The sequence below is a fragment of the Triturus cristatus genome, chromosome 11 (assembly GCF_964204655.1).
Source record: "Triturus cristatus chromosome 11, aTriCri1.1, whole genome shotgun sequence".
Classification (NCBI taxonomy): Eukaryota; Metazoa; Chordata; class Amphibia; order Caudata; family Salamandridae; genus Triturus; species Triturus cristatus.
The window spans coordinates 1,108,936,971-1,108,948,447 of NC_140594.1; positions in this window are offsets into that span (position 1 = coordinate 1,108,936,971).

The window sequence follows — 11,477 nt, forward strand, 5'->3', positions numbered from 1 at the left end:
TTTCCTGACCTCTGTTTTTCTCGCTCATGTACTTCATCTTCCCATTCCACCAAAGCCTCAAACTGTGTCGGCCTTGGTCTAGGCTCTAGGCTCATCATTTTCTCTCGCAAATTTCTCAACACGGCCAGATTAAATGAACCATGTTCTGGGAAAGCTAAGACACCATCTTCCTTAGTATACCTAGCCCAATTCTCCAACCATATACAGGTATGATACCCATATCTCGCAACCATAAAGGATGCAGGCGTTTTCGTTGGAGGTAACAATTCACCTTCTCTTGCTTTAACATCTTTATCCTTGTCAAACCATTTCTTTATTTTTCCGAACAAGGATTTCTTCTTTTTCTCTTCTTGGTAATACATTTCTGCGTTTACCAAAACTTCCTAATCCCTTCCGTAATACAACTGTACAATACGATATTTTATCCAATAACAGCGCGACTCACACCAACGCACCAATCCTGGAGCGTCTACGTCACAAGAGTATAAGGTGACTCTTTCCAATCCTTGCGCGGCTCACACCAACACACCAATCCCAGCGCGAGCACTGTTCTGATCCACTACCCAATCAGAGCGCGGTCTGTTTTACGTCAGCAGTCGCTGCAGTCGCTCCTGCTCCTGTCTCCTGTCACTCGTCTACCCCTCCTTTACAAAAATCTTCTCAGTAGACTTCGTGTCAAATTTTACAAAATCTATTAGTTACAACATATAAACATCTCCATTGTCTGCTTCGCTAACCATAGAATAGTAAAGAAATCTTTTTCACAAGAATCCCGTCTCTTCCCTAAAACAGCACTCACTTCTGTTTCACTACGGAATTAATACTCTCGTTGACACAGTAGCACATTCTTCTACTCTGCCCTTCTAACATGCATCCAGTAACTGCTTCCTCTAGGACTGCTCCAAAGAGTCTTACAATCAACTCAATGCTCATACATTCACACACTTTCATACAAGAAAATGTAGTACATGCACACAGAATCCTGCTTTTCCCGAGAACAGCGAACAGTCTGTCCCACTACAGAATTATATCACACATTAACTAAGCAGCATTTATTTACCTCTGCCCAGTCCTTCAGACAAGCTCAGAGAATACCTATTACTCCTCCCGTGATAAGCTTTAACGGCAAACCTTACGGATCCCTGGGACTTAAGACTAGAGTTTCACAGATAACCTTCGCTATCATACACACTCCTTTTATACTAGAAATATATCCCTAATAGTAACACACGACGATGTCACTGATTCCGAACTCAGACAATGTGACGCGCAACTTCAATTGTCACACGTTTTTCCTGCATACGTACAGGTAATTCCAACAATCCCGTCTTTCCCGAGAGCAGCATATACTTCCCTCTGCCCTACTACGGAACTGCTACCAGCTCCCAAATTCCAGAAGCACTACATAAAACTCAACACGACGACTCCAACATATAGTATTAGTACATCAATCAATAATCAATAAATCAAAAAGCCAATATACAAGCAATCTAATCAGATCCAGACAATAATCAATAACCATCAAATTCTGCTACCAGGAAATTGTTCCAGATCAGGGCATATAAATTCTCCCTACTTCCATGGATAGAGTAATTTCACAGATACACGCACATACACTCACCATACACTTGGGCCCATTTCACTAACATACACTCGGATTACTCTATAAATACCAACCATGAGAGAGGAAACTCCTAAACACCCTGCATCTACAACAAGGTCGATAAGACCTAATTGACACTGTCTTGAGTCATGATTTAAACAACAATAATCACAATAAAGTACTCAATAATTGACAAGAAATAACCACCAACACTATATTTTAAAATTATGATTCTTTATCTAAAATTAGTTCAAATAGAAATGCAATCAAAATAAATCATTATTCTCATAGTTACCTATTCTAGCTAAATGTCATAAGTAAGTCAGGACAGGTCTCTTAGTAGAAGTCAAGTCGCCGTCCTCACAGCATCGATCCTCACCAACGCAAGTTCGGAAAGAAGTGACCTCAGAAATCCAAATGCAATGAACACGAACCCTCTCTAGTCTAGTATATTTATAATCAAAATTACAAAATAATAGCAACATAAAATGTTCTTGATTTCCGTTGAGCCGCTGAGCAGAGCGAGCAGGAAAGGATGTAGCATCGCTACATTTGGAAAATCTCCGCTCAGAAAAAATCACAAAAATAAAAACGGAAGAAGGAACTCAAATTTACAAATGTTTCTTTCGAAGCCGCTCTTCCTTGATATCTCTAGCAGAGTCACCACAAAGTTGACAATGTTCATTGTACTTTTTCCTTGCCCAAAGACTAACGCCCAGAACTGCTGTCCTCACGGAAAACTTTTTAAACCAGGCGAAGACTGTGGTCAGGTGACTCTCGACCATGTTCAGCAAGGCCTTCTCATCAAAATTCAGTCACTCGAGCGTAGGCTTTAAACGACAGCCATTTTACGATAGGCCAAAACAGACCATCTTAATTAAAAGAGACAAAAACAACGTTACCACAGCATAGTGATTAAACAGTGTTAACCCCACTAATACCCTTATGTGTATGTAATTATCTAGCCTTTGCAACACATTTAAGCATTAGTACACGTTATTTCAAAAGCGTTTTATGCTTTAAAACAAACAACACTTAGCAACATTCATTTAATAAAACCTGCACATTATTATTAAGCAACACGAATGCATCCCCACGTATAGTTTTCTCCTGTTAGTTCGTATTGGTTAATTAGAACATTTACACAAAACAAATAATTAACGTTACAAATTAATATTTTTAATTTTCGACATATAGACAAACCAGAGCTTAAAAACCCAATAGATTTTCAACAGAAAACTCTGCTCCAGCACTGGTGCTGGGGCGTCCTTGATGGCCTGTGACTTTCTCGGGTCTACCTGGATGCCTTGGTTGGTGAATGTGTAGCCAAAGAATTAGATCCGTTGCTGGAAAAACTGGCACTTGTCTCTGTGTAGTGTGACCCCGTACTCCTTGAGCCGTGTCAGCGTGGCTCGGACCCGCCGATAGTGCTCATCCACCGTTGTGGAGTGGATCAGTATATCGTCACTGACGTTCAATACTCCAGGCAGCCCTTGCAATATGTCTCGGACGGTGTTCTGGAAGATTTCCGCCGCCGACGTGATTCCAAAGTTGAGGCGTCGGTATCATCGCAGCCCCAGATGTGTGCTGAACGTGGTGATATATCTACTTTCCTCGGCTAGTGTCAGCTGGTGGTAGCCTGCATTTAAGTCCAGCTTAGAAAACCACCGGGCCCCGTTGAGGTCGGCAATTATATCATCCATGGTGGGCGTGATATGTCTCTCCCTCTTGATAGCTTTGTTGGGCAACCTCATGTCAATGCACACACGGATTTTGCCCGGTTGGCGGGGCTTCTCCGCTATCACCATTGGAGATACCCACGGAGTGGGTCCAGTTACTGCTTCTATGACCCCTTGTTCTTCCAGTTTCCTCAGCTCCTCTTCCACCAGTGGGCGTAAGTGGAATGGAATCCGTCTGTGCTTCAGCGCTGTGGGTGCAACAGAGCGATCAATGTGGAGTTTGACTGGCGGGCGTTTGATGTTCCCGAGGCCGGTGAACAGCTCAGGGAATTGGTCGAGCAGGTAAGCCGTTTGGGTGTCTTGCACTTTCCGGAGGAAGGCTAGTAGCCCTAAGTCTTCGGCTGCGTGTCCGCTCAGGAGCGTGTCCTCTTCCTGATCGATGATGTGTATGTCGTTCGTTATCTCCGTATCTTCTGTCCTCACCGGCACTGTCATTTTTCCTGCGAGGGGCAGGGGCACATCACTTCCGTAGGCGTAGATTTGGGCCTTCGACCGCCTGAGTTCTGGTTTTGGTCGGAGGCGGTTATATTGTTGCACTCCCATAACGGTGACTGATGCGCCAGTGTCGATCACTGCGTTTACTCTGGACCCTACGACCATGATGTCACACCGAGGTTGTGGTCTTCTTGTGCTTTTGAGGGCTCTGGTGAACGAAATGAGATATGTCTCCCCTTCATCATCGGATCCGGAATCGTTGTCTCGCAAGGCTTGCGTCTGTCTGTGGCCTGTATCGGTGTGGGAGGACAGGGATAGTTGTGACAGCTGTCTCGCCATGTTTCTTGCGGGCCTCTTCCCCCGTTGGTCTTTCCTTGTGGACCTTTTCCGGCAGACTGACGTGAAGTGATTTGCCGTGCCACAGTTGGTGCACGTCTTCCCTCTCGCCGGGCATGTCCTGCCTGGGTGTTCATCAGACCCGCAGTACCCACACTGGGCCGGAGCCGCTTTCCTGGCGGTGGGTCGGGGAGCCTTCTCGTGCGCCTGCACTGCGTCTGTCCGTTCCGTCTTGACCGTCACTCCGGACCCTGTGCCTCGTGTGAATGCTTGTTCCATCTCTTCCGCACGGGCGTCGGACAGATCATGGGACCGCGCGAGCACTAGGATGTCCGCCATCGGGATGTTTGGTTGGCGAAGGATGAGGCTCCTCAGCTTCTTGCTCCGGATGCCACAAATTAACTGTGCTCTGATCTCTTCCTTGGCCCTGTCTCCGACAAGGTGTGTGTCCGCCAACACCCTCAGGCGTGCGTGGAACGCGTCCACCGATTCCCCTTCTCTCTGCCTTGCTTGACGCAGCTTAAAGTGCTCAAAATCGGGGTTCATCTGGGGGTCGAAATGCGTGTTGAGGGCCGCCACCGCCGCGTCATAGTCGTCCGCTCTCCCTGTGTTGGGGAGGTGCTTGAAAAGTAGGTAGACTTCTTCCCCCGAGTAGTGGAGCAACAACGACCGCTTCACTGCCCCGTCAGTCTCTCTCGTGCCAACGAAATAGTTGTTGAGCCGGCCAATCCACGTCTGCCAGCGTGGGGCGGCAGTGGCAGGGTCAGCAGTCTCACTGAAGGGCGGCAGAACACCAGACGGTGGGTGGAGGGGCACAGCAGGCGCTGGACGCTCGTCTTCCCCCATGGCTCAGGGAGAGGGACTTGTCTGGAAGATGCTGGCACGGGGATCTGCGTGGCCCCAAGGCGGGAGAATGCACCACTGGGCACGTGGCAGCAGGTGTAGGAGGCAGTAGAGGGCGGCACAGCTGAAGATCTGGCTAGAGGATGCAGGGCAGAGGGTGATCTCAGCAAATGGCAAGTTCACGTAGGAAAAAGGCGGGAATATTCATCCGCCGATTAGCGCCAGCAATGTTGGGTGCACACATGCGCTCACCGTAAGGCAGCGAGGCTCGTCGAGGCTCCAGCTCCGGTCACAGCGGGGCGAGCCTGAGGCAGCCTGGAACGACGGGACCACGTGCGCGCGCGGGTCTGCCGCGGGCCGATGTGCGGGACACAGCTTTGCACGCGGAGGTGCATTTCAGTCCTCGTCGCCAGTGTTGCGCTCTCGCTGGCCTAGCGGAACGCGCGCAGCAAATAAGGGACACCACTCACTATTACAGTGTCGGCGCAACTGCCCACGCAGGGCGCGCCCCCTTTATTTAAACCACGGCGTATGCCACCGTCGTGGCGTACGCATAGCGTCCTCGCTACCCGCGCTCTAGCGTCAGACGCTAGAGCGCTAACTGCAACATCAAGCTCCAACAACAGTCCATACATGCCAATAAACCCGATTTCCGCTGGAGACTACTGATTTATCAAGCCAAAAATGGCTTTATTTTAGCTGTCTCCCGCCTAAAATTACATTTCTACAATAGAAGTCAAAGGGGAATTTTCATTCTCCTGATTTTTTATTTTAAATCCCCTATGTCCCTGTCCTAAAATGTTGGCATGTATGACAGTGACTGTTGTGTCATCGCACGTACTGAAGACAGGACACGGTAAGTTAACACAGCTAAGTGTTTATTGTAGGTTCTTCAAGCCACCACTCCTCTCACACCAACCAAGAGCCACCAACTGCCATTCCTAGAATCCAACACGCTCGAGAGCACTACAGCAACACATAGGGGTTCTAACATGAACATATTAACAAGCATTGCTAAGCACAACATTATACCCCTTTTTTTTTTATAACAACCCACAAAAGGACAAACCTAAAAAAGAAGAAAGCAAAACCCCCAGCCCCCCAGAAACAAGGACTCTTGAAAAGGTAAAAAAGAAGTACAAACATAAATTCAAAATTCATTGAAAGTACAATAAGCATTGTAGGTACATCAAAAGTACAATATTGAATTGTAGGCACATCATCTTAGTTTCCAAGGTGCACGTCTCACACGACACAACCTCCTTGGTTCCACACTAGAACCTAGTTCACCAGAAGAGGGAGGAGTTACCTCAACCTCATACCTGGCACGGTTTGAGGGTTCAGTGACTTAATTGGTTGCTCCAGAAACCTTCACCACTTTGCTAGCATTACACCAATGCCCGCCACGTACCATAACAGCACCACCACACACTTTCTCAACACACACAGGATCACCAAATGCTGCACCTCCTTTTTTAACAAAATTAGTGTTCCTGACGTGAACCATGTCATCAGGGAAAAATGCACCAGGATTTACAGAATTGTTGTGATCATACCTAATACACATTTTTTCTTGTGCTGCTACAACCCTGGATTCCAATGCACCTTGGTCCACCCAGCATGAAACTTTATCATGAACAGTTCTTAAAAGCCAAGCCGGGTATAAGACGGACGTGGGCACCCGACCTCTGAGAGACACAAAAGGCACTATTTTAGTAAGAGAGTGGGCTGTAGTGTGGTAAAACCACAATATGGATCTGACAGCAGCCTCCACATCGTATCCATTTTGTTTTGCCCACTTAATGCACTCCACAACCACCCTGTTCATCCTTTTGACCGATCCATTAGTTTGAGGATGTCCAACTGAGCTTCTTAAATGCTTAACTCAAGATTCACATAGAAACACTCCCATATCTTGATTCACAAACTGCACTCCATTGTCGGAAACAAGCGCTTCTGGGAATCCCTCTCTCATAAAAATCTCTTTTAGGAAATTAATAGCACTAATCGCAGTAGGAGAAGCACAAAAACGGACTTCCGGCCACTAGCTGTGTAAATCCATCAAAACTAGAGCAAAGCATAAATGATGTGGAAGAAAATTAAAGGTACCCACTAAATCAATACCCACCTTAAACCAAGGCTTTTCTGGAAATGGAATGGGCTGTAAAGGTGGTGTGGCAACTTGGTATCCCTTCTCAGCTCCACAACAGACGACACACTCTTTGACTTTAGATTCAATGTCTCTATCCATTGAAGGCCACCAATAGTATAATCTGACACGTCTCTTCGTCATTGTGACCCCTAAATGTCAACCAGTTTGACACAAACAATTCATCAGCAATTTTGCAGAACGGTTGAACATTCTTTAACTTTGCCCAGAACAAGGTCCTCAGACATCGCCTTTTTCCACTCACTCTCGCTACAAGCTTTAATTTGCAGAGCATCCACAAAAGCGATAAAACAATCCTCATTGTCCTCTTCCACATCAAGTACATCATCATCTTTAACGGGAAGTCTGGACAACAAATCAGCTCTGACATTTTCCTTTCCCGGAATGTGTTTGACCACAAAATCATATTGAAGCAATTTAGTGGTGAGACGTGCAATACGTGGTGTAGCATACTTAAGTCGCTCACCCCCCAGGATGTATATAAGGGGCTTATGGTCAGTTTGAATAACTAATTTCCTGTCCCAAACATAAGTCCTGAACTTTTCACACGCCCAATAGCTCGCCAAAATCTCCTTTTCAATCACCGAGTAGTTCAATTCAGTATCACGCAGCACTCTGGAAGCATAACTGACAATAACTTCACTTTCTCCTAAATGTTGAGTCAAAACAGCGCCCAACCCATAGTTGCTAGCATCAACAGTTATGGTGCAAGGAACACACGGGTCATACGCTTTGAGGGTTTTAGCATTAATCATCTCTGACTTGACCATGTTGAACGTCTCTTGACAATTTTCATTCCACTCAAAAGTAACATTTGCTCTTAACATATTGGAGAGAGCCTTCATTTTACTGGCATAGTCTTCAACAAAGCAAGCTCCATCATCGCACCCCAACTCCGAAGTCTTCAACAGCTCATTCGAGACCGCCACCTTCCCAGAAAGCTGGAAACACGCAGAGATCAACGCCCTACTCAAGAAACCCAAGGCAGACCCAAAGGACCTCAAGAACTTCCGGCCCATCTCCCTGCTCCCGTTCCCTGCGAAAGTCATCAAGAAGATCGTCAACAGACAACTGACCCACTTCCTCAAAGAGAACAACACCCTGGACTCGTCCCAATCAGGATTCCTCAGCTACCACAGTATCGAAACGGCCCTCATCGCCGCCACCGTCGACATCAGGACCCTGCTGGACAACGGCGAAACCGCGACCCTCATCCTCCTAGACCGCTCAGCCGCCTTCGACACCGTCTGCCACCACACCCTATGCACACGCCTCTACAACGCAGGGATACGTGACAAAGCCCTGGACTGGATCACCTCCTTCCTCACCGACAGAACCCAGAGAGTCCACCTCCCGCCATTCCGATCCGAAGCCACCAAGATCACCTGCGGCGTACCCCAAGGATCATCCCTCAGCCCGACCCTCTTCAACGTCTACATGACACCGCTCGCCAACATCGTCCGATCATACAACCTCAACATCATCTCATACGCCGACGACACCCAGCTGATCCTCTCCCTCACCAAAGACCCCGCCACCGCCAAAACCAACTTCCACGACAGAATGAAGGCCGTCGCCGAATGGATGAAGAGCAGTCGCCTGAAACTGAACTCGGACAAGACGGAGGTTCTCATCCTCGGCTCCACCCCCTCCGCCTGGGACAACTCCTGGTGGTCGGCCTCGCTGGGAGCTGCGCCGACACCCATCAACCACGCACGCAATCTGGGGTTCATCCTGGACTCATCTCTGTCAATGACCCAGCAAGTCAACACTGTCTCCTCCTCCTGCTTCAACACCCTCCGTATGCTTCGCAAGATCTACAGATGGATCCCACCGGAACCAGAAGGACGGTCACCCAGGCCCTCGTCACCAGCAGGCTGGACTACGGCAATGTCCTCTATGCGGGAACCACGGCTAAACTCCAGAAGAGACTTTAACGCATACAGAACGCCTCCGTACGCCTCATCCTCGACTTCCCCCACCACAGCCACATCACTGCCCACCTGAGGAACCTGCACTGGCTCCCCGTCAAAAGAGGATCACCTTCAAGCTCCTCAACCATGCTCACAAAGCACTCCACAATGCCGGACCAGCATACCTCAACAAACGACTCACCTTCTACACTCCCAACCGCCAGCTTCGCTCCGCTGACCTCGCTCTCGCCACCGTTCCACGTATCCACCGAATGACCACCGGCGGCAGATCCTTCTCTCACCTCGCCGCCAAGACATGGAACACCCTCCCCATCCACCTGTGACCAACCCAGAACCTGCTGACCTTCAGGAGACTTCGCAAGACCTGGTTGTTCAAACAGTAGCAGTTTTCCCCCCTCCCCCCTCAGTGCCTTGAGACCCTCACGGGTGAGTAGCGCGCTCTAGAAATGTTTGATTGATTGATTGATTGACGTCGTCCCGCTTGTTACGCGTGATGTCACGCTTTGGCAGCCTTTTTGGGTCTACTGTCCCATTGATATACAGCAACATGAAAGCCAATGTCAGTCATCTCAAAACAGCTTTAACGCGGTTGACAAAATAAATGATAAAAACAGCTATTGGTTCATTCTTCACAGCGTGAGAGAGAAGAATACATTTTAAGATAACAATCAAGATGTGAATGTAAAACTGCCTGGATTAAGAGTATTTTAGAAAATGCCACATTTTTAACTAGAGTTACACAGATAGAGAAAGGAGAAAGAATGTTGTTGTAAAATGGGCAATGTACAACAAAATGCAAGTGGATTTGAGGCCTAGTCGTACTAAAGCTTTATTATGTCAACTACAGCTTGATTATATAATTTGCAGCCTATTCATGTTTACTAAACACATTATTTATAATTTCTAAATTCACTTATACACTGCACACATTTCTTTACAATTTTATTCATGACCTCCATAAGGCCATTGGCCTGTAGATTAACAGTACCATGCAGAGGTGTAAAATTGAAAAACTATTGAGAAACTTCTTAATTTCCTGCAAGAAATACTTAATACCACTGTCAGTTAGAATAACTTCAAGAAAACGTTCCCTGGCAAACTCCTCCATGAAGAATTCAACCACTGTCTTTGATGTCACCATGCTGAGGCATTCAGTTACCACCCACTTTGTAGTGTAATCAAGCCGCACTATTACTAACATTTATGAAGGATGTAAAAGATCCAACAATATCTATCCCGAATTTCTACCATGGTTCTTCAGCGATGTGTACTGGGAAAAAAGGTGCTTGTCTTATCTTTTGGTTGTTGTTGGCCTGAGCACATAGCAAACATTATTTCACAGCTTCCTCAACCATGTTATTCATGCCATGCCACCAGTATTGCTCCCTTACCCTATCTTTGGTCATATTAATTCCAAGGTGACTTCATGCACCAAATTCATCAATTTTTCTTTCACATCTCCAAGAAAAATGCTTGTCTCCACTCTGCCTAGTGGTTTCCTACTACACATAGTTCATCCTTAACAATGTCAAACTGTTTCTTAACATCAGTGACAATCTTAGCAGAGGACCAACATTTGACTACATTACTCATGAACTTCCAGTACAGCAAATCATAGGAAAGTGCCCCTTTTTGCATGGCCACCACCTAACTTTTTGCCGATATCTGATGCACTTGGACTGAGTGTGCTCTGGGTCCCTGCCAATCAGGTTCCCAGGGCCTATGTTCTTTCTCAAAACTGCACCATTGCTCCCACAATTGGCACAACTCTGGCCCATTTATAAGTCCCTTGTAATAGTCACTAGTGGTACCAAGGGCCTTGTGACCAGATGGGTCCCTTAGGGCTGCATCTTGTAGTTTGCCACCCTAAAGGACTTCCCACCTAACACATATACACTGCCATTGTAGGCTATGTGTTGTGGTGTGGCTAAACTAAAAGAGTCGACATGGGACACCTTCCTGGGTGCCATGCCTACACACCACTGCTTGTGGCATAGGTAAGTTACCCCACCAGCAGGCCTTACAACCCTAAAGGCAGGGCTGCACCATACCATAGGTGAGGGCATAGTTGCAAGAGCAATATGCCCCTACAGTGTCTTATTCCATTCTTAGACACTGTAAGTGCAGTGAAGCCATTTTGAGTGCATGGGCTGGGAGTTTGTCAACACGAACCTCATAGCTCCATGATGGCTTCACAGAAGACTGAGAAGTTTGGTATCGAACTTCTCAGCATAATAAACCCCCACTGATGCCAGTGATGGGTTTATTATAAAATGCACTCGGAGGGCCTTCTTAGAGATGCCCCCTAAAAAACAACCAACTTATAGTGTATTGACTGACCGGTCCCTGCTAGCCAGCCACCACCAGACAGTTTTCTGACCTCAAGGAGTGAGAGCCTTTGTGCTCTGGGGGGTCAG